This window comes from Schistocerca gregaria, chromosome 8, assembly GCF_023897955.1.
Source record: "Schistocerca gregaria isolate iqSchGreg1 chromosome 8, iqSchGreg1.2, whole genome shotgun sequence".
Classification (NCBI taxonomy): domain Eukaryota; kingdom Metazoa; phylum Arthropoda; class Insecta; order Orthoptera; family Acrididae; genus Schistocerca; species Schistocerca gregaria.
In genome coordinates this window covers 156,890,329-156,914,915 of record NC_064927.1, presented here as the reverse complement: position 1 = coordinate 156,914,915, position 24,587 = coordinate 156,890,329, and the positions used below count along the sequence as shown (strand labels likewise).

Genomic DNA, 24,587 nt, shown 5'->3' with positions numbered 1-24,587 from the left:
TCATGTTCGACTTTTTAGTGGTGCGATAGATCACGACCTCCTGTTTGTGGACGACAGCGCCGGGCCACACAGAACTGCTGAGGCGTCGGACACGCTGGAAAGTGAAGACATTGAAAGTATGAAATGGCCTGCACACTCCCTGGACCTAAACACTGTAGAGCCTGGGGTGCTCTTCGCAGACGTATTTTTTTACGAACACCTCCTCCCCGAACCGTGCAAGAACTGGAAACCGCCTTGAGAAGGAAGTTGGACTATATTCCCCAAGGATTCCCCATCACAAATAACAGGTGCAAAACTGCATTAGTGCCCGAGAAGGGCATATTTCTTATGAGAGTCCGATATCCAACTTTATGCTACAAGTCCGACCTGTGTCAAACATGAACGTTATTTGTGTGTTATCTCGCTTTCCCATGTGGTGAAATCTGTGCTATTTTTCGTTATTAATATACCACTCCGCATTTATTGTGTGCGTACTGGGTTACATGTTGTCCATCACTGCCTGTGATTATTCCTGTCCAAGATGTATGTTTCTTTATTGTCAAGCAACGCATAATCAGTGATATAACAAGAACATGAAACACTCCTGAAAAATACAAACATGCGAACAGGCACCAACATTATGTCCATCACAGCTATTCTTGCAAAGTTACCCTTTTCTGAGCAGGATAGCATTGCATCAGAAAGAGAGGAAACAGGAAACCAATAGCACAATCATTTTTGTGAAAAGATGCCCACAGCACTGACGATACATCAGTGTTTACGTGCTACAGAATACTCGACAATAAGCGAGGGCCTAGTATTTCTGCCACGCAACATATTCACTTACACTGTAGAAAAACTTCTCAACGAGAAATATTTTTAACTAGGCTGTACAAGCCGTTTCCTCCTCCTACCTCTTTATGTATGTTAGTAGTGCCTTATAAAGAGTGACACTTCAGCATCAGGCGTTATGTTTTAATTTAACACTTCTTTACTATTAATGCTACTCGCAACACACTTTGCACACAGTATATACATATATCACTGAATGCACTTGCAACACTGTGCAGCAAATAGTTCACGAGATATGACGTCAGAAATAATGAGCTGCGTCAAAAACAGGCTTCTGCTTAAAATGGAGAGCAAATTACCTATCTCATAATCATCCAGTACTTCATAATGAAAGCACTTGGCGACTTTCAGCAAACTTTAAGCATAATTTCAATCCATTGCTGAACGTTTTTTTTTCACTTATATGCTTATCGTCAAGAATAACGGAATTAGAGCGCTATTATGATTGTTGGTGTGCATTGGGAAGAACTCGTCGCCAGCCTCGGCTGGAGCTTGATACTGGTACCACACAAAAATAGGTTTGCGCGATTATTTCACGTCAACTTCTCCAGATTTTAATGCTGTTGATTTTTATATTTTTTATTGGGAAACAGCTTATAAAAATTAAATATGGTTCATAAAATTAGGGAAAAAAGTACTTCGTTATTTGCTTACCTTGGAAAACGACTTAAAAATGGAATGCATTATCATCATCATACTCCTCTGGAGTGTCAGGAGCGCAAGAATTAGAAGACGGAGGAGGAAGAGAAGATTAATGTTTGACGTCGCGTCGACGACGAGGTCATTAGAGGCGGAGGACAAGCTCGAAATAGGGAGGGATGGGGGAAGAAAATTGGCCGTGCCCTTTCAAAGGAACTATCCTGGCATTTGCTTGAAGCGATTTAGGGAAATCACGGAAAACCTAAATCAGGATGGTTGGACGCGAGATTGAACCGTCGTCCTCTCGAAAGCGAGTCCAGTGTGCTAACCATTGCGCCACCCCGCTCGGTAAAAACTGGAATCGATGGCAGCAAATATAAATGCGTTTTTCTCATGCTACCGAACATATTATCAGTGGGAACAAAATCTCTCATGAGCTGCTGCTCCTCACACACTGGCTGGCAAGCAAACATCCATTCATTGTGGAAGTAACGAGCCCATTCCTATTTTTCACTTTTATAGGATTCATCTTACTAGAAACTCTTTCACAGCCGGCATCTGAATGTGGGAAGGATAAACATGAGAGCGCAAACTCTGGTAGGGCTGGAAATTCTCTCTCACCAAACCAAGTTTTTATTTTGATTATGTTCCCCCAAAATACGTCCACTTCTCAACAGTTCCTAACATCTTCGTCTCTTTTCACCGCCTTTTTTCATCATCGAATTGTTGCAGATTCTTATCATCTAGAGAAACTATTCTTGGCAATTTTGACATAAGAGGTATTGGAGAGAGAGTTTTTTTTCTCTTTCTTCGTTTGAAAGATCACTTTTAGACATCAAAACTGTAAGCAATGACAATAAATCATCGCCAAAATTATATCTGTTTTTCAGTTGTGAACTTCCCGTCTGCATGAAATTCCTATATCTGCGGTAAAAATCTTTCAACGTATTCCGTTCAATATATACTCTGTAGAGCCAAAGACACTGGCAACCAGCCTACCATCGTGTAAGGCCCCGCGAGCACGCTGAAGTGCCGCAAAATGACATGGCATGGACTCGATTAATGTCTGAAGTAGTGCTGGAGGGAACTGACACCATGAATCCTTCACGGCTATCCATAAATCCCTAAAACTATTAGGGGATGGAGATCTCTTCTGAACAGCACGTCGCAAGACATCCCAGATACGCTCAATAATGCACATGCCTGAGGAGTTTGGTGGCCAGTGGAAATGTTTAAACGCAGAAGAGTGTTCCTAGAGCCACTTTGTAGCAATTCTGGACGTGTGGGGTGTCGCGTTATTCTGTTGGAACTGCCCACGTTCGTTGGAATGCACAATGGACAAGAATGGATGCAGGTGATCAAACAGGATGCTTACGTACACACCACCTGCCAAGAGTCATATCTACACGTATCAGGGGTCCCATATCACTCCAACTGCATACGCCCCACACCATTACAGAGCCTCCGAAAGCCTTCAACAGTCCCCTGCCGACATGTGGGGCCCATGGATTCATGAGGTTGTTTTCATACCCGTACAAGTTCATCCGCTCGATACAATTTGAAACGAGGCTCCTCCGACCAGGCAACATGTTACTACCCTGTAACAGCTCAATGTCTATGTTGTCGGGCCCGGGCGAGGCGTGAAGCTTCGTGTCGTGCAGTCATCAAGGGTACACGAGTGCGCCTTCTTCTCCGAAATCCCACATCGATGATGTTTCGTTGAATGGTTTAAACACTGACACTTGGTAATGGTCCAGTATTGAAATCTGCTACAATTTGCGGAAGCGCTGCACTTCTGTCACGTTGAACGAATCTCTTCAGTCGTCGCTGATCCCGTTCTTGCGGGATCTTTTTAGGGCCGCAGCGATGTAGGAGATTTGAAGTTTTACCTGACTCCTGATATTCACGGTACACTCGTGAAATGGTCGTACGGGAAAGTCCCATTGCTCGCGGGCCGACTATAATACCACGCTCAAACTCACCTAAGACTTGATAACCTGCCGTTGTAGCAGCAGTAACCGATCTAACAACTGCGCGACATTTTCTGTCTTATACAGGCGTTGCCGACAGCAGCGCCGTATTCTGTTGTTTACGTGTATGTCTGTACCAGTTTTTCTGGTTTCTGAATTGCCTTCAGAGCTTCAACTCCCAATTATATATCGCTGTCAGGAAGAAACTTCGACTGTTTGTTGGCGTCAATGTCAGTCAGTTTATTGATTATGACGTACTGCCGGTCCAGGTAGTAAAGGAACATTTTCCTGTACCCTTCTATTAACTTTTCATGAAAGTCAATAACAACAACTTTACCACTCTGGAAATACTTGTTTAAATCTCTGACTTTCAGAAAAATGTTGACTAAAATAAATAAAATAATTTAAAAAATTATCATTGAGGGATCGATGAATTTCTTCTGCTGCAACCAGCCTCTCGTCTAGGTGTTTAGAATCAAAATAGTGATGCGAAGCATTACACTTTTCTAGAACTTACTACTATGGCCCACAAAAATAGCCATCTTGTCTGTGATGACTGCAAGAATTGATGAATTTTGATATCTAAAAAATTTTGAAATTCATGTAGCTGTGCCTGTTTCTTAGAACTAGCTTTAAAATGGTTTTCAGTGTTCCTAGATAGGTCTTAACAACGTTTGGAAAGACATTTATAAGCTCCACTGGCACATATGTGAAACGGGTGACAAACACATTTGAGAATAATTAATCCAGGACTTTTTCAGTTAACCGAGTAGCCACAGAATTATTTGACCCCATCATAAAATTACAACCATCAGAAACAAATCCTGTAATATTGTTTTCAGAAATATTGTACTCCGAAAACGAAAGCATTAGAACAGAATAAAGGGTTTTGCTTACTGCACCTTCGTTTACCTTATCACATTCACCCTGCTTAAAAATTTCACAAAGATTCCAAAATTTACTTCCAATTTTATTTGTGTCTTTCTTCAAAATATCTACCCACGACACACGACTTTTTAACGTGTCTTACTTTTGTTCATTTGATAACTCATCAGTCAGAACACACCATTTTGTAAATCTCAGTTTTTCTGCAAGTTCGTTCTTCTAGCTCCTCCTATGGTATTCTTTACGATCAGGAAACATATAGTCGGCGTAAATGCATAGCATCGGCGATTTTGGGATCACAAAAGCAACTCTTAACTACGCTCTCCAGGAGACCAACATTGATAGGAAGGGTGAGTTGTGCCACGAATCCTGCCAATTTAATTTCAGGAACGCGTCAGTTGTTCCTGATTTCACAAACGTGCTCAAAATTGTCTGGCTTTTAGAAGACACCACCTTCCCTTGTTTCACATGATTTTCACGTTTGCATTGTTTTTAATACAACCCAATTCAGACACAGAAGTTGCATTACAGATTATACATCTGACTCTTTCAGAGTTAGATTCATCAGCGCACACCCAACCTTCAAATGCGGGATTACTTTCCCACACATTATTATACTTTTGCTTTCGCCTCCTACGTTTGAACACGCCCACTGTAGATTAGCTGGGAACTACTGTCACTGTGTTCTGGTCCAATTGACACAGTTTTGCACTCCTCAACACTTCATAAGCCGCTCACTGTTGCCGGCCGCGGTGGTCTCGCGGTTCTAGCCGCGCAGTCCGGAACCGCGCGACTGCCACGGTCGCAGGTTCGACTCCTGCCTCGGGCATGGATGTGTGTGATGTCCTTAGGTTAGTTAGGTTTAAGTAGTTGTAAGTTCTAGGGGACTGATGACCACAGATGTTAAGTCCCATAGTGCTCAGAGCCATTTGACCCATTTTGAACCGCTCACTGTTCTCACCTGAGCCAACAAGTTTTCACTTTCGTTTGACAACAGCGCAGGATGCAAAGCAGTCAATACGGTGAATTCCCCTGCAGATTCACCTCGAGGAATGACCTAAGTTGTCTTACGCAGCTGCAACGTAATGAAACTCTGAAGTCTCACGGCTGGACAGACTGGCATATAGGCTTCTCAAAACTGTTTTTCTGAAAAAAAATTGTAAAAAATTAAATATACAGTAAAATAAAAATAACAAAAAAGATGAAATCTTAACAATAGTAAGAATTTCAGTAGATCGTACAATACACGTGCGATCCGAAGGATGCATCGTATGTTCGGGCGCCATCTTAAATTATCGTACATAGTACGGATGGCAACGCTGCAGCCAGAGATATTTGAATTGAACCCTATCCTAGAACCTATTTTGCTTACTCTACAGGTCTACCTAACAATGATAACTCCCAGCTGCTCCGGCTAATCATTTGCAATTGTTGGCTTCAAACGCCGACAACAACAACGGAGTCTGCGAATATGCGTTACCAACATTTCAGTTCTCAGTATATTTTCGTGACTGTGAGCAGATTCGTCTTCTTTGCTCATAGTCTCGCATCTCATGCTTTATATTTGTGACTGATTTTCCGATTATCATCGCAGAATTTCTTTTTATAACTGAGGTAGTGGACTACTTATTTTAACTTTTGTTGTAAGATAAATAAATTTTGTACAAGAAGAAAACGCAAAATTAAAGCAAAAGTGATAGTGGCGATATGTTGAACCACCGCCAGTGAAACGTGCGACGACCCGTCTTCCACGCCGAGACATCGGTGAAAGTAGTGTTGAACCGTCGACAAGCAAGTCGAACAATCTGAGAAATGTGAAATACAGGTATTACAATAAATCTTACATTAAATATAGAATCCTATAAAATGTGTGATCCAGCTCTTCCCCTCTGCATTATTTGCAACCAAACTCACTCGAATAATTCTGTGAATTCATACCTACCTCATAAACACTGCGTAGCCTGTCACGGGGACTATAAAATTAGTCGAATTTGAAAACATTGAATTATACAATGTGTCGTGTAAAGCATTTTGTTTTGGCTACCAACGGCGAAAAACATAGTTCCTAATTTACTGGGGACAGTGAGCTTTGCTGTAAAAGCAGCCAATCTAATAAAGTCAAATGCACTTATCTCTTGTCTTTTATACAAAAAAATGTTAAAATGTTTCCTTACAAAAAAAAATCCGATCAGGTGAAGTATTTTGAAGATGAGGAGTGGATTTTCCAATTAGCTTAATTGACAGATATGTTCCTCAAATTAAACGAGCCCAATCTTCGCTTCTAGGATTTTGACACAAATATGTTTGAAGCTCTTGTGAAAGTAAAGGGGTTTTATAAGAAAGCTTTATTTGATTGCGTTAATAATAGAAATATTACAGTTTGCACAAGTGTTTTGGAACGTAGTGGACGAAATGAAGTATTGCTTATGGACTCTTGGAAATAGTCATATTCCACCTACAGAAACTCTAGTTACAGTTTTTTAAAATATTTTCTAGAAGTTGAGAAAGACGATAAATCACAAGAACCAATCACAAATCCGTTTTGCACCACCTCCATCAGTTTCTCTCATCTTCCCAAAAAATTAAAAGAAAGTATTTTCCAACTGTCCGTTGGCAGTTTATTGAAAATAAAAATCGAAAACATGTCAAATTGTCATTTATGGTTTTGTGCACGCAAAGAGTACACTGAATTTAGCGACACTGCCAAGGCTCATCTCCTTCCAATGTCCTCTACTTTTTTTTTGTGCGAGCAGGGCTTCTCTGCATTGACAACAACCAAATCGAAACAAAGAAATTGCTTGAATCATTGATACTCCTACTGAGGTTTAGCCACGAACAGAAGAGCTGGTGTCCAGACTACAAGCTAAGCCATGTGTGTGTTTTGATATTTGTAACTTAGTTCTATTTATTTCATACATTTGTAGCGGAATCCTCATTTTTGCGGTATTTTATAAGTACAAGTTTTATCATCTGTTTTAGATATGATTTTATATAATTTGAAGGGAATATACGTAACTCTACGGGGTAGGCCTATGGTGGTTAAGGCGATCGCTAGCGCGAAGCTGCCAGTTTGGATTCGAGTCTCTGTCCGTCACAAATTGTCATTCCATTATACAGCTAATTGTTGTCTGTATTCGCCACTGCGAACACATTTTACCTTTAGCCTAAGCCTAGGGCTAGGGTAGAGTGTCCATTCGTCCCGTTTTTCCCCGGACAGTACCGTTTTTTACCAAAATGTCCCGCTGTCCCGATAGTTTTTTTGGGGACGCTCAAATGACCCGTTTTTTTTTTTAAGATTCCGCTTGGCTAGAGTATTTTACGCTACTGGTTGTTTGACTTGCTATTAACTGTGCAATTATTTACGCTAGGAAGCGTGTGATGACTTTCAGCATACCCCAAACATGTACCGAACTGTCAAAAATCGCAAGTAATTTTAAACGCACTATAGGTTACGAATAACAACGAAGATTCTTCTCTTCTAAATCGATCCACTGAATCTGTCCTTTCGGTCCAGAGATAACTCTACACCACTGATACTTGCTCTCTGGCTTTCGTCACCACACTGTTAATGTTTTTCACTGTGCAATCACTGTTTCATTGTGCCAAAACGAAAGTGTAATTTTAACAGCAATATAAAAAGCGAGTTTCCTTTTATGAAACTGTAGAATGTACGTTGTGCAGGTCAAAATTTGCTGTTGGTCATGGTGGAAGATCTGACATAGTGAATCACATTAAGACGAAGAAACATCGCATGAGTGATCAAACGAAAGGAGCAAATAAATGCGCGAGTGAATACTGTGTAAACTTCAAATCAGTAACAGAAATGTATAGACAGTTGGCAGCACAAGAAGCTACGTTTGCATACCACAGTGCAATGCATGACCATAGCTTTAAGTCAATCGACTGTACTACAGCAGTTGTTAAAAAACTTTTCAATCCTAAATTCACATGTAGACATAGAAAAATGTAATGCAATCGTTTCAAATGTTATTGCACCGTATGTAGCTCAGCAGGTTTTAAATGAACTGAAAAGTGCTCGAATCATTTCTGTAATGATTGATGCATCGAATCATCTGGATTTGAAGTTGGTTCCTCTCCTTATCAGTTATTTTCACCCTGAAAATGGCATCATGGTGAAAGTGCTCGAATTGGTTAATTTAGTTGGAGAAACGTCAGATTTATTTCAGAATTATGTGCTGGAGGTATTAAAGAAATATGATCTTGAGGGAAAGGTGATTGCAGTTTCTGCAGACAAGATAACACCAATTTTGGTGGTAAGCAGAGGAAAGGAAAAAACAATTTGTTCTATAAACTGCAACAGAACACAGTGAATAATATAGTAGGTGTTGGCTGTCCAGCACATATGGTGCACAATTCCTTACAAATTGGCTGTAAAATATTAGCTTATTTCAAAAATAAAAACAGTAACATGAAAAACATGATTCATTTGGTGGAGTTTTGTCTGGCAATTCCTCGGTTAAATGCTGCTGCGGAACGTGTGTTTTAGTTAGTGAACTCTCTGTGGTCGTATGAAAAAAACAGAATGAAAGTTGAAGCAGGGAGGGCCTTGCTCACTGTCAAAACACATTTTAATGGTGTATCGTGTACCGACTTTTATTGCACAATTTCAAACGAAAATGCACCTCTTGATAAAGTACATAAAAGTGAAAAGTACGGTGATAGTGTGGCAGAATAATGGTAAAAGTGATTTGGGACCATCTGAGTGCATGTTGTAAGGGTAAACTTGTATGTGTTTTAAATTTACTCAATAGGATATTTATGTCACTTTTTTTTCTTCATTGTCCCAGGTTTTTCACTAATTTATTTTAAATGTCCCCTTTTTCAATAAAAATGAAATGGACTCCCTAGGCTAGGGGTACAGGTTTGAACGAAAAATTGTCTTCAGCAGATACGAGGAGCAAAAAGGCTGGATACCTCTGCACTAGTGTGTTGTATGATGCGCTTTACTTTCGCAGAGTCGATGCGTTTCGTTTCGTTGCATGTGTTACTTCGAGGTATTTAAACGTTTATCACTGATGTTGTAATATGGTACGATCGAGTTGTTTCTTTTGTTTTTGTACATTGCTTTGCCTTTATCCACATTCAAGTCAAGCTGCCGTTCGGTACAACAAATAGAAATGTTATGTTAATCGTGTAATTTCTTAGAGTCATCCGATGCCAGTACTTTGTAGGAAATAATCAGAATACTGGTGATCTATTACGATAAATCGTATGTGTAAATATTGAAAACATTACAAGTACTATTATGTTTCCTGCGACACACCCAACGTTATTTTCGTTTGTACTGAAAATTCCGAGTTGTATCAGTGAGATAATCTTCGAAGAAATTAATTTGTGGAAAAACTCGTTACTGTACTTTCAGATTACCAGTTCACAGTGTGGTAATGTTGACAGATGAGATCATGTTCGAGATTAGACTGTCCAGTAAACACCCTCGGATCTTTAAAAAATGGAACTCCCATGTATAAAACAGCTTCAAACGTCTGATTAATTGACAAATAAGTTATTGTGTTAAGTATTTGGCGTTACGGGCATAAGCGAGAAAAAGTTTAGTATAGGTTTGAAATTATGTTTAAAGTTTGCTGGGAGTCTCTAAGTGTGCTCACTATAAAACACTGGATAAAAATAATCTGGCTAATTTTCGTTCCATTTTAAGCAAAAGCAAGTTTTCCACTCATCTTAGTGTTTATAACGTGGTATTCCCCGAACTATGTGTCGCACAATCTTCCTTTCATCATTTTGTGGGACGGTTGTCAGCGAGAAGTTTCGTAAATGATGAAATCATATGTAAAGCCAGTTCGAAGTCGCTAAGCGCTCCCTTTTTCAAATACTTGAATAAAATCCGGGCTGTTGCGCGCCATCGACAGATGACAAACAGTATGTGACTGCCATACATGTGTTACTGCGTTAAACTTTTAACATAAGATTGTACTGGTTAAGTAGTGGATTATGACAGAATTTTACATTTTTAAATTTGATCAATAGCCACGCGAAATATTAATCAAAGTTTCATTATAAACTTAGAAGAGAAACTTCAAAAAGCCACGATCGCAAGTGAAGTAGTTATTTCGATAACTGCTTTCGGTAAGACCACGTTATTGTCACGCGAAATATTAATCAAAGTTTCATTATAAACTTAGAAGAGAAACTTCAAAAAGCCACGATCGCAAGTGAAGTAGTTATTTCGATAACTGCTTTCGGTAAGACTACGTTATTGTCTTCGGATTTGCAACGGCTAGAACCAGGTTGACAAGGTTTACAAGTCAAGTACAACAATGAACCAAATTAATCGTCCATACAATAGGAAAAATAACATACCTTATGCTATACAAATTCACATAATCTTATTCTCGTGTTCTATTTATCGTATCACATCACGAATATGCATGTGGAGAGCATGAAAATAACAGGATATCGGCATGTCAAATTTAAAGTAAACAACATATACAAACATAAGGTTAGTGCGCTGTATAGAAGTGTTTAGTAGGCCCACCATGTGGTACTGCGGTAGTACAGTTTGGAATCGCTTTGTATAAAGTAAAGGCATGGATATACAATCCCAAGTAACAATTGATATGCTAAGTGAAAAGAGGACTTTCAGTAAATCATTTCTTACGTGCGAACCAAACCCCAAATCAGAAACCGCAGTGATCCTAAATCAACATATTTTTACGGAAGGTTTTGGGGGGATTCTTATATTCTGTTGTATTAACGTTTTAGATTGGTTTATATAATCAATTTATGATGTAATCCAGTAAGTAATCAAGCCAACCATTATTTATACTCAATAGCATACATCAATAATACAAGCTCCATATTGTGAAATCTGGTTTATAACAACAAACTCAGAAACTAAATCTACAAAATATTCAGATTCCATAGCAATACGTGGCGGTATATGCACTTATAATGGTATCTTATATATATTAGGTGACTGTAAAATAGAGTGTGATGTCTAGTTATATCGCAATGTGTCGCTCGATGCCCACGTGATTTTATGTTATGGCTAGTCATCGAATGGGGGCTGGCAGAAGTAAATCTGTGAGTACCGGGCGTGAGTCGTGCTTCGGTAGCTCAGTTGGTAGAGCACTTGCCCGCGTAAGGCAAAGATCCGGAGTTAGAGTCTCGGTCGGGCACACAGTTTTAATCTGCCAGGAAGTTTCATATCAGCGCACACTCCGCTGCAGAGTGAAAATCTCATTCTGGGCACATAAATAAACATCATAGACACAGTATAAGTTTATAATGTGTGAATAAGACCATTTGAATAAAGAAACTGTACTACACAAGTTAATTTCGTTACATATGAAATTTGTTGCTCCATGTCAAGGTCAATTTATGCTATAGCTAGGCATCAAATGCCCATTTTAATTTATGTCCAAGATAAATAGTGTATGAATAAGAACACATAAGTAAAAGACATGTACTATACAATAAGTTTCGTTACAAGTAAAATTTATTGCTCGATTTTTGGGTGCATCGTTCAACAGGATGTAGGCATCGATCGGAAGCAAATGTTTATGGTAGTCTATAGACTACCATGCACCCAAAAATCGAGCAATAAATTTTGCTCTTTTCACGGTAGAAAATCTATTAATAAGTAGTTGATGAGTTCAAGCGTATGGCTGAACACCCAAGAGCAATTAAATGATCAGTGATGTGTTACAGTGCATCATTTAGTTACTATTTGATGATGAGCTATATGCATGAACTCAACATCTATTCATTACTAGATTTTTTCCCTTGCGACAGCAGTGCATTAATACTGTATTAGATTACCTTGGACATTTGGTAACGTAGTCATACCGAACCTGGTTATCGAAGTCAAAGCTTTACTAGCGACCTTGGCTTTTTGAAGTTTTCCTTCTGAGTTAATTACACTGCAGTTCGCTCCCACTCTGGCACACTGTCGGGAAAATATAAGAAATTTTTGTTCCACCTGAAAGCCGTTACACAGGTACCTTCATTACAGCTTTCCGGGATAGTCACTTAGTAATATAGATTCTAGAATAAGATAAAATGAAGACGTAAGCAGTTACGGTCTGTAAATCTGTGTCGGCCCTTGTTACGAACAGGAATAACTTGCATTCATAGGGGACAATGGATCGATATTGTTTATGTTAATCTTCGTAAGACATTCCTCTTCCCATATATCTGTAGCGACGCAACAGCGAATTTGTTGGACGCTTTATCTTCGTAATTCACCTGTCCATCACTCGAGTTCGTGTTATGACTCCGTTGCCATACACAAGGCTGTCACCAATTTCAGAACTTTTCCGACATCCTCCTAGGAAACAAATTTGTTGATACAAAATGCGCTATGAACTCTTGGAACAGTATTCCTCGTAACAACAACATATTATCGACTCAAGAAAATACCAGGAAATGGAGGTGGTAGATATGCTTCGCCGTGCTGTGGACCCTAATGGTGAGACCTCTTCACCTTGAGTGATACATATCAGCTCTGCGGTTATATTTGCGCTGGAACTAATGGCATAGTAATGTGTCCAGAATATAATGATCTGCCTAGGCTTTCTTGACATACAACGAAACCATCTGTTATTCTTCGTCGCTTACACGTTTGTTGCGTACATCACTTTCTCAACCTCACTTCATTTTGAAAGCTAATGGGGCAATATTTGAATGTTGTGATTTAATTATGAGAGCTATTGAAATACTGACGTGACGTCCCGCAGTTCCCCATACCCATTTAGAACGTTGATTTGAAAGTAAAATAAGTTCGTCTTTTTACTCGCATTTATTTAAATTAATGTATTTCTTAACAGCTGTAGTCACCTCAGTGTCTCTTCCCTGCGTGCATGTCCAAAGAAACATACGCTGTCCTCCCCCATATACATACATATTGGAACATACTAGTATTGCTCCGTTTTATGTAAACTGACGTTACCTGTCGAAGCACTTCTATTAAACACGACAGGTGGCGCGAAGTAGACCGCATGGCTATGTAGAGGTACGCTGTTTACATTTCTGTTCACTTGTAGTTGCGTTTACATAAAGGTATAACACGCCGCGAAAGTAATTTAAAATCGTCCCTAAGTGTCAGATTCCTTATGAATCAGGGGTAAAGATAATCACTTTGCACCAAGAAGGCAATAGTGTCTAACAAATAGTAAAGAAACTTATGATTTCAATCAGTGGAGTTGTCAAAACCACACACCGACATCGAGAAACAGGCTCCTACAGAGATCGTCCTCGCTCAGGAGCACCCAGGAAGTATCAGAACGTCAGGAAACATATTTGGTAGTGACCAGTAAACGTAAAAGATTAAAAATTGACTGCTGAACCAAACGCAACGAAAGATACACCGGTGAGTGAGTCAACAGTGAGGCGACGCCTGGCAGACAACAATCTCCGAGGTTATGTAGCAACAAAGAAACCACTGTTGCGCCCTGTTAAGAAGAAGAAAAGGCTTCAGTGGCTAAGACACTCCAACATTGGACAGCGGGGGTGGAGAAAGAGTCTTATTCACTGATGAATCCCAGTTCGAACTATCTGGAAGTAAACGCCGTCAATTCGTACACGCCGTTTACCCCATGAACGCTTGAATCCTCAGTGCGTAATTACAACTGCAAAACATGGAGGGGGTTCTGTGATGGTATGTGGATCTTTGGAAGGAATAAAGTCGGAGATTTGGTGAAAATGGATGGAAAAATGAACCAAAAGGATTATCATGCCATTCTCCAGCGACATGCTAAGACATCTGGTTTGCGTCTGATTGGGAAAGGGTTTGTCTTGCAGCAAGACAACGACCCGAGACATACGTTTCGTTTGTGTCAGAACTGTGTGAAGTCTCTAGAGGTTCGTAAAATATTGAAAGACATGGAATAGCCGCCCCAATTCCCTGATTGCTGCTATGGGAGGAACTGGACAAAAGAATCCGAAAACGGAAAATCATGAGTGGGTTACAATTGTGGGAGGTCCTGCAGCAAGAATGGAGATTAATTCCAACTGAAACCTTGGCAAAACTGACGCAGCGCATGCCGAGAGTGTGCAAGGCAGCGATGAAAGCAAAGGGTGGGTATTTTGAGGAATCGAAAGTTTAATTGTTGCATCTTCCTGTTTATTATTTGAGCTTAATGAACATTTGGAAAACAACAAAATGCATTTTTATACCGTATTTCCTTCCCATTGTCTATAATTACTAGGTTTTTCCAATCTTATGGAGGGTAGTGTAGCGTCGTACTTCTGAACAACGCAGGAGCCGCTGTACCCTATTTATCTACCGGCTCCGGGCAAGCGACTTTCAATTAAAATGTCTCCCCCACACGGAAATATACGTAATGAATGTGCGAGTGCACAGAGTGTAGACACATGGTTGACGACATACGGAAGTTTGTGCCTGACCATTTGTTTGGGTATGGCCATGGGTCGTGGTCGGATAGCCTACTGATATACCGGGACGGTAGTTCAGCATCTTCGGACAGACTACTGGCTGCTCTGCAATTTTTTAAAAAAAGAAAAAACTGAGTGACTCATTTAACGATCAATTTGAAGGAGTGCCATATGACGTCCGTCCAGACCAAATGAGGAGAACAACCACGATAAAAAAAAAAGGGTAAGGCGACCGCTCACGAAAAGCAGCGTATCCGGGTTCGAGTCCCGGTACGGTACAAATTTTCATCGTCGTCATTCGATTATATAGCTGATGGTTGTCGATACTCTTCTGTGCCTTCCCACGTGCATGGATGTCGGAAGGAACACTGCATCGTGGTCGTACTTCTGAACAACAAAAATGGTTCAAATGGCTCTAAGTACTATGGGACTTAGCACCTGAGGTCATCAGCCCCCTAGACTTAGAACTACTTAAACCTAACTAACCTAAGGACAGCACACACACCCATGCCCGAGGCAGGATTCGAACCTGCGACCGTAGCAACTGCACGGTTACGGTCTGAAGCGCGTAGAACCGCTCTGCCACAGCGGGCGGCTTCTGAAGAACACAGGAACTGCAATATCATATAGTTTCTCTTGGTTGCTGATAGCTTATCAAGGTTCTTCGGGCTTACTTTGACAACTTATTCTTCTTCGTATATTTTGTTCTTCTTCAGTATGCTGTGTTGTCTTCGGCCGTGACCCCCACAAACGGCGCTACTCATTGCTCCTTAGAAAAAGGGTATAGTTGTTCGTTTCGCCTGGTGTCAGACCAGTCTAAGATATTTCTAAAGCACGACGTTCAGATTCTGCGTAGTATTCGAGGAAGGTTGATGTTATTTATAAAAGGTAGAAGCTCGCATTTGTCATTGCATGAAAGATGTCCTAAGAAGGAAATATTTCTGCATTTTGATAATTTTGTTTGCACATGGGTTCCATAGTCTCGATATACGCACGTCTCAAAAGTAAACGTTGTCCGTTATGAGCTGTACAATATCCAGTCTATATATTAGACAATGTTTTCTTTTGAATTTCTTCATTTGATATTTGCCGACAGTTGATTTTGGTAGTTTTTCCTTAGGAATACATTTGAGAAAAAAATTAATTACAGGTTTTGGTCGGCTTTGTTTTTCAAATCTAGCCAATTCATATTACATATGTGGTTGTGTCATCCGCTGGCGACCAAAGGAACCGAAAGCAAGATGTGAGACGAGTCCTAGAACATCAAGAGGCTTTCTTCCTCTGCCATTGTTATCTTTTTCCGGCAAACACTGTCGGAAGACAGAATTTGAAATTTATCATAAGCTGTGACATAGATTTGAAAGTAAAAAAAATTAATTTCATATTACGATTAATGTTAGATAATTTAAATGATCTGAATCATTGTTACAGTCAAATTTAAATAAATAATAAACGATATCGTTTTGCCGCGAGAAACATTAACTGTAAAGGAAAGAAAGAAGATTAGTATCCTACGATACAGGAAGTATTGTAAAACTGAATTACTGAGAAAATCCTATGGGATACCAACAAAAATAACAAAAAAAGTGCCGCATCAATGTTTCACGAAGTGGAGAAATAGGGAATAAGCTTTTTAAAAAAACTTATTCAACTTTGATGACCACTCTTGCACTTTGTTTGCTTACGAAACTTCACATCTGATCACGTCCATGGATTTAATTCATTACTTCCATGCTTTCTATTTTTAACGTTGAATTTTGTAACTAAAGTTGAATAAAATGTGCTTTGAAAGCTACATTTTCGTACTGGTTTTAATAAGCGTTACCCAGGACCAAGATGAATGTGGAATATGCCCCAAAACCTCAGATTGGTTGGTAGAACCGATTTTTGGTAGCCTAGGACCGAACCAAGGCAGTGCTCCTATCTTCAGCTAGTAAAATTATAGCTGGCCGGTGTGGCTGGGCGGTTCTAGGCGCTTCAGTCTGGAACCACTTGACCGCTACGGTCCCAGGTTCGAATCCTGCCTCGGGCATGGATGAATGTGATGTCCTTAGGTTAGCTAGGTTTAAGTAGTTCTAAGTTCTAGGCGACTGATGATCTCAGATGTTAAGTCCCATAGTGCTCAGAGCGATTTGAACGGTTTTTTCTGTAAAATTATGGAGCACTCTGGCCAACTGGACTGCGGAATTCGTTGCTCTATGATAGCATCTGGCACGATGTTGCAGCCCCTAGAGTTTAAGATGCTCCTAATCCCTGGACAAGTCGTCTACGAATTGGCACGACTGCTTATGAACAGCGTGACTAAAGAGAAGATCCAAATTCCAAGACTGCTAAACTCACAGTATTTCCTGTCAGACTCAGCAGTATTAAACTGCACTTCAGTCGAGTCGCTTGTAATCGTTGCTAGAAATGTGAGAGGATTTCGTAATGAATAAAGAGGATGTACCCAGATTCCAAGAGAGGGCAAGTGTCCCCTCTTCCCAGACCTTGCTGACACCTGTGGTAAAAAATCATGAACAGCACGGATTCTGTACCGTTGCATGTTAACACATGGACAACACCGTGCGGGAGACGCCGACGAAGAGACGAGACTGGCTCGATAAGGCGTTGCGCATACCTCGTAGGACTCACAGTACACGCAGCTTGGAAGTCGACAAACTGTTATGGTGTTAGTATTTTCAGTGGACCACTTTTGGCTACGTCTGTCACATTTTCCGTCTTGTCACACCGTCCCTCGATGAAGGATTTGTTCGGTATATCCCTACCATATGTTTCTTTGAAGGTATTCTGAATTTCACCGTCACTAGCACATCCAGTGCGATAGGTGGCAATGAATACAATCTGCTGTAATGTGTAACTTATTTCCTCCTCAGTTAAACGGTAATCATTCTTCCTTAAGATGGCATCAGCTTTTGAATACATTGTTGCAAACTCAAAGATACATATTTTTAGTGTTTTGGATGGCAGCAAAAGTTCGTAACAGATAAAAGGGCAACAAATCACTCTGCTCGCTCGCGGCATATTCCCAAATCTAACTTTAACGCATTAGAAGGCTTGTGAAACACTGTGTTTGCTGCGGATATCGGAAAGCCCATCAAGACGACCACGGTTGTGGACTCTGGCAGCGACGAGCGCTAGGAAAACAGTCTCATGAACCGGCTGCGGAGGCTTAGGTTACTTTGGAGCTCTTCCACGAAAGTACTTCCCATGTAAGAAGCTTGCACAAGATAGAGTAGCATGGAGAGCTGCATCAAACCAGTCTCAGGACTGAAGACCACAACAACAACTGTAGACAAAAACGAATACAGCAGTTGTTTTAAAATTATTAATATTCATTTTTCTGCTACCAGACACTGCCTATTAATACCACTGATAGTTCATAAATTATAATTTTTGATTCTTAATTATATGTACAGAGATTTGAAGGTATGCAGTTATCGCTGAAAATGCACAAAAACCAATATATCAGCAACCAATCAAGTCTGTACATTCCACTTAGAAAGAAAAATACTTTTGATAATTGTAGTCGCCAAAATAATAGAAGTGGACAGTATGCGACAAATACTACAGAGACTACTTATAGTTTTTCATTATCATCACCAACTACCAACATTTTTCCAGGGTTCCCTAAATACTTTCATATGAATTTTATGGTGGTTCCGTCTATAAAGTCATGTCAGTTTTGTTCACCCTTCTCAATTTCGTTAATAATCCACCTCTAATGACGTCACTGTCAATGTGTCGTTAGATTCTAAATGTTTTTATTTTCCTGTGAGCTAGAATAAACCGAGCCATTCACTTTGATTGCAGCGGATTTCATGTCGTTGTTGATATCAGCAAGGGTTCTCCTTGAAATCATATTTATATGACAGAGATTCAGAAAAAAGGAGCCAAATAAACCTTATATCTATCGTTAGGAATCTGCTCTGCATGTTCTGTGTTGATATCCTGAGGCATAAAATTGCTATTTAAGAAGGAAATAAGTTTCACCCCACCCAATCCTTACGTAAATCTGCAGCAACACCCATACTCTGCAAATCACTGTCAAGTGCATAGCAGAGGCTATATATTAACATTGCTTCCCGTTGTGTTCGCGTATGGAGCGCAGGGACGCGTTTAAATACTTTAGTCTAATCTTGACTTTGCGGTTTCTACGGGAGCGCTGTGTAGGGAACTGTAATATACTCCTAGTTTATTCTCTTAATACTGGTTCTTGAAATGTCAGAAGTAGCCTAGATTTCATAATAATAGTTGGTGTCTTTTCGGTGTTTTCGTATTTATTATACTTGAATGATATCTTCTTACAGTTCTTATATAAATAAAGTTAAACTGCTTTTATTTTCAATAAAATGTTGACCAAATGCAGCGTAGAAGTGGTTTCCAGAACTGGAGAGCGATGATAAGTTCCTGCAACAGTCAGAAAAGAGTTATGCTTTGACATCAGAAACAATCAAATATAGTCTCCCATTTTAAGAATACCAAAGTCTTCCAACAAATTTTATTAAGGAAGTCAAGAATGTGAGCTATCTATAAGAACACATAGGTTTCAGCACTCTGAATCAAGTTAAAAAAATGTATACTGTAAATATAGTTGTGTCAACATTAAAAAGATGTTGATACATGATTCTGAAAAGGAATTATATAGATGTGTAAAATATTCCAAGACGATGCATTTTTAAATGCGCCTTAGTGTATCTTACTAACGTACAAGAATTAAAATTTACTACAGAATGGATTTTTAAAGGAGCTATTGATGATGGATTTATTGGAGACAGATAGTAATGAAAATGATGTATTTAGTAATCGTTAAAGTGTAATGGCTAATGTTGTGACGAAGGTGTTTGAAGTAGTATAGCGGAGATTTTTATATCATATCTCAGCAATTTTGCATTACCTCAGTCTTTAGTACCGCTTGGCAGTTCTGACCATACCAGCATATTTCGAATGGACCACATTACTGTCTTTCTCGTGTCGAAGTTCCCACTCACTGACGTTAGGGGCATTAATCGAGACATATCGCTGTGTCCAAATTGATCGTTAGTCTCAATTAGTTGAAGTTAGCTGAGGACAGCAGACTTGTAGTCGGTTGTGGAATGAAAACAAACACATGACTTGGCTCCTGTTATGTCCAACGCTAACCTTTCAGAGGGACGTGATCTTATGTGTTTTCCGTTTCACTGCAATACTGTCTCCAATTTTCATCGAACCTGAAGTAACACCTGTTCATCTGATCATCTTTCACAAGTGACTATACGTTTTATACCGAAGGGCGGAGGTGCCGTCATCCGAGTATTCAGTAATGTCTCGCATTCAGTTATCTTCACAAACGTTTTGGGAGCCGCCAATTTCTCCCAACCTTTTTGCATGTCTTAAATCCTCCAACTTCGTTATTAAGTTTATTACACGGTGAGTGTGTAATACACAGTAGCACACAGTACATCCAACAGCTGTTTATGGTAAAAAGTTATATTTCTATACTTGTCAACAGTTATAATAGTTCTTAAAGACGACTTCCCGTTCTTTTCGGATCCTGGAGTTATCAAGAGGATGTCCCAACTATCTTGTCCACACAAAATATCTCTGGAACAATAACAGCTGTTGGAAAACGACTTTCACCGGTATCAATGTAGGGCTGGGGCCCACGAATGTACATATTTGGAAACATTCTAAAACGAAAGCATATGTGTTTTTTAACACAAACTTACGTTTTTTTTAAATGGACCTCCTATATTTTTTCTTTGGCAATCCATAGCATGACAAAGCACATACACAATGGCGTTGATTGCATCGCAATATTCCCATTACATCCCGAGATATTTGGACGCGAAGTAGACGCTTGAAACACCCGACATGCGCTGCTAGCGCACGTCCTGAAGCTCAGGCGTGTACCCCATACTGCAGGATGGTAGCAGACCGTATTATTCGTTTCGGACCTATTGATATGTATGGAAGTGTGATTACGCATGTGAATCACATCTCGATTACGGGCAGCATGAGGTTCACGCCTGAGCCTCAGGACGTGCGCTAGCAGCGGATGTCGGGTGTTTCAAGCGTCAACTTCGCGTCTCAGTATCTCGGGATGTAATGGGAATATTGCGATATCAACGCCATTGTGTATGTGCTTTGTCATGCTATGGATTGCTGAAGAAAAAATATAGGAGGTCCGTTTAAAAAAACATAAGTTTGTGTTAAAATACAATATGCTTTCGTTTTAGAATGTTTCCAAATATGTACATTCATGGGCCCCAGCCCTACATTGATACCGGTGAAAGTCGTTTCCCAATAGCTGTTATTGTTCCAGAGATATTTTGGGTGAACAAGATAGCTGGGACACCCTGTATATATACGAGGAGCGTTAAGTGAGTAATGCTACACATTTTTTTCTGACAGAAGATCAGCTTTATTCAGGCAAATTTTTTCAAAATACTCTCCCTTCAATTCGACACACTTGGGCGACCTTACTGGAAGAGCTTGTACGCCTGCATGGTACTGCTCTACTGGTTCACGTCGGAGCGAATATCTTTTGCAGCACCAATAACGTCCCCATCATCCACGTACTGCTTCCCGCAGAGTGTACCCTTCATTCGGTATCCGTCGATCATCTCGAATGAGAGTGTCCGCACGTTGCAACATGGCAGCAGTCACAGCTGTGCGCAGCTGGCCAACACGCGTTAGATCCAACAGCTTTGCGCGACCTTATTGCGACGATGACAGACGCCTCGCCCAACGACTCACCATGCTTTTGTTCACTGTCACGTCTTCATAGACATTCTGCAAGCGCCTATGAATACCTGCTATGTTCAGGTATTCATCTAAAAGAAATTCAATGACAGCTCTCTGCTTGGAACGTACATCCGGTACAGACGCCATTTTGAAGGCTACGTATAAAGCTGCACCTATCGCAAATTCATGAAACTACAGGGGACGAAGTAGGAGAATTTAACAATGTCCCACAGCAAATTCCGCATTTTTTCAACCGAAACTGACAAGAAAAAGTGTTGCGTTACTTATTGAGGCCACTATATACGGGGTGTACAAACAGTCTCTCTGCCGTGACGAATGATTGTTAGCCGCGGGCGCGGCGCGAGCTGTATGCGCGGTTACACCATCTTGTTGAAAATAACCGTTCAGTGTTTCACTTAACACAAGTTCTCCTATGGATGGGTACAGAATATCACTGCAGTATCGTTGTGCGTTTATTGTTTCGTTGAAAAATATGGGACCCTCAATCCGACGTCTAGAAATTGCTATCCAAACTCCTATTTTCACAAAATGAAGTGGTTCCTCATGAATACACAATGGATTTGCGGTACTCCACATACGATAATTTTGCGAGTTCATGTACCCGGATAAATGAAACCACGCCTAATCAGTGAAAAACGTTTCATTAAGAATATCCCTTCCATTTTGTTGAACGAAATTTTTTAACCATTGACAATAATGCAGTCTCTCGTCATGATCAGTATTTTTCAGCTCTTGCACGACTCTCACCTTGTATAGGAAAAGTTCTAATTTTCTAATTTTTTCCTTACAGCTGTGTGGGCCGTTCCGACACTGACTTTGATTTCGTGAGCGAGGTTTCTTACTGACTTGTTAGGCCTCATCGACATTTTATCGGAAATATCGAGTAGTTAATGCTCAGACAAAACGCTAGGACGACCTCTTCTCGGTGCACCTGTCACTGAACCCGTACTTCGAAATTTGTTAATCAAATCTCGCACAGTATCGCAATGTGGGAGTGTTCGAACTAAAGCTGTGTATTTATCGCCAGCTTTGAACACTTGTTCGACTAAAAACATACGTTCTTCGATGGTTAGCATTTTACCAGCGACAATAACGAAACAAACGAACAAAGCAACTAAACTTAAACGTTCACGTCAACACGTTAACGACATACACCAACGATACTACTGACGCTGGCTGAGATAAGCGAAACAGGGAATGTTGGAGGAGTCCACTTGAAGGGAAGTAACTCAGGCACGCGAACAATCCTAGGCACACGTGGCTAACAATCATACGGGGCTGCGGAGAGACTTTGAACACCCAGTATATAGTATATTTGAATAACTTACAAGGGAAGGCCATGACGTTGGGATCACAGATTTACTTCAGACTTTGTTCAGCTTTGGTAGGCCATTAAAACAACAATTATGCAAGTAGTAAGGTGCACTACTCTGGCAATTCAGAGAAAATCACAAGGGAAGTTTTACGCGTTTGTTATGTGCCTGATGAATCAATGCGAAGGCTGCGGCAGTAGAAGTCGGTTGGAGAAGCGGTTTGCGTTCGCGCTATGTAATACGGTCATGTACGAGGCGACGATTCACGTCCTGCTACCACTGTTTTTTAAATCTATATTTTTTTCATCATTGGTCACATTATTTAATGTATGTAACATTGAGAGTTGAAGTTGTAGTGAATTTCACATGTTATTTGACTATTTACTATCGGCTATTAATTTTTAAAGGACTAGGGACAGGCTTGGAAAGCGCGAGTCACACCTCGGTAAACAATGATGCGAATTACGTTATTCACAGTCAGTAATATAATAAGTCAGAATCGCCAGACCACAAGAGTGTGCTCTCGACATCACACTTGCAGGATGGTATTTGTCATACAGACATGGAAAACATACACTGAATCTTCATGCAAATGCACATGTTTTTTCCATTATATTACCTCTCAAATGTTAATTAAATTAAATAACATGACCAGTAATGAAAAAATTGATTTATAATTTAGTCTGAGCAGCAGTGGAACAGTCGTCTCGAACACGTTCGCCTGACGAAGCTCGAACGCTAATCAGCTGACCACCATGAACTCTAACATATGGTACCTAAAGACAGATACATAAGGCGCATAATAGACTAAGGCACATAATAGACGCGTAAAACTTCTCTTGCGACAAAATTGTCGGTGTAGTGCACGTTACTATTTCCACATTATGTTGTGTTGACAGCCTATTAAAGGTGTACAATGTTTGAAGTAAATCTGAGATGGTTCAAATGGCTCTAAGTACTATGGGACTTAACATCTGAGATCATCAGTCCCCTAGACTTAGAACTAGTGAAACTTGACTAGCCTAAGACATCACACACATCCATGCCCGAGGCAGGATTCGAAGCTGCGACCGTAGCAGCAGCGCGATTCCGGACTGAAGTGCCTAGAACCGCTCGGTCACAGCGGCCGGCAAAGCTGTAATCCCACCGTCGTGGCCCCCACTCGCAAGTAGTTAAATGGACGGCATCGTGCACCTTTTTGAAGGACAATGATTTCCCCGTTTAAAATCGGGCTTCGACTGTGCAACAGCAGGACAAGACCTTATGACCATAAAACTTGATTGCAGCCGGACCACTGTTGACAAATTAGTAACACCTTCATCATAAAAAGCCAACGGCCTTGTCGCAGTGGTAACACTGCTTCCCGTCAGATCATCGAAGTTAAGCGCTGTCGGGCTGGGCTAGCACTTGGATGGGTTACCATCCGATATGCCGAGCGCTGTTGGCAAGCGGGGTGCACTCAGCTCTTGTGAGACATACGGCTCCGGTCCCGGAAACTGACATACGGCCGGGAGAGCGCTGTGGTGACCACATGCCCCTCCATGTCGGCATCTAGTGACGCCTGTGGGCTGGGGATGACACGGCGGCCGGTCAGTGCCGTTGGGTCTTCATGGCGTGTTCAGGAGGAGTTTAGTTGAGTTTTCGTCATCATAAACAACCCAACATTTATCTCCAGTTCGCAGACGGCCTGGTACGAAAAGCTACCCTGGGAGTTAAGAGACGCATGCCCTACACTATCAACAAAATTAACGATGTTTGGAATCGTCCCTTACTGTATATTTTCGAAAAAAAATTGACATCCTCATTCACCTAAACGTTTGGACGATTACGA

The 24,587-nt window shown here is 40.5% G+C and overlaps 1 pseudogene; it reads left to right on the top strand.

Annotated features, from left to right (window-relative positions):
• The first annotated feature begins 24,085 nt into the window (after positions 1–24,085).
• Positions 24,086–24,203, top strand: LOC126285563 (5S ribosomal RNA; annotated as a pseudogene).
• The last annotated feature ends 384 nt before the right edge of the window (positions 24,204–24,587 follow it).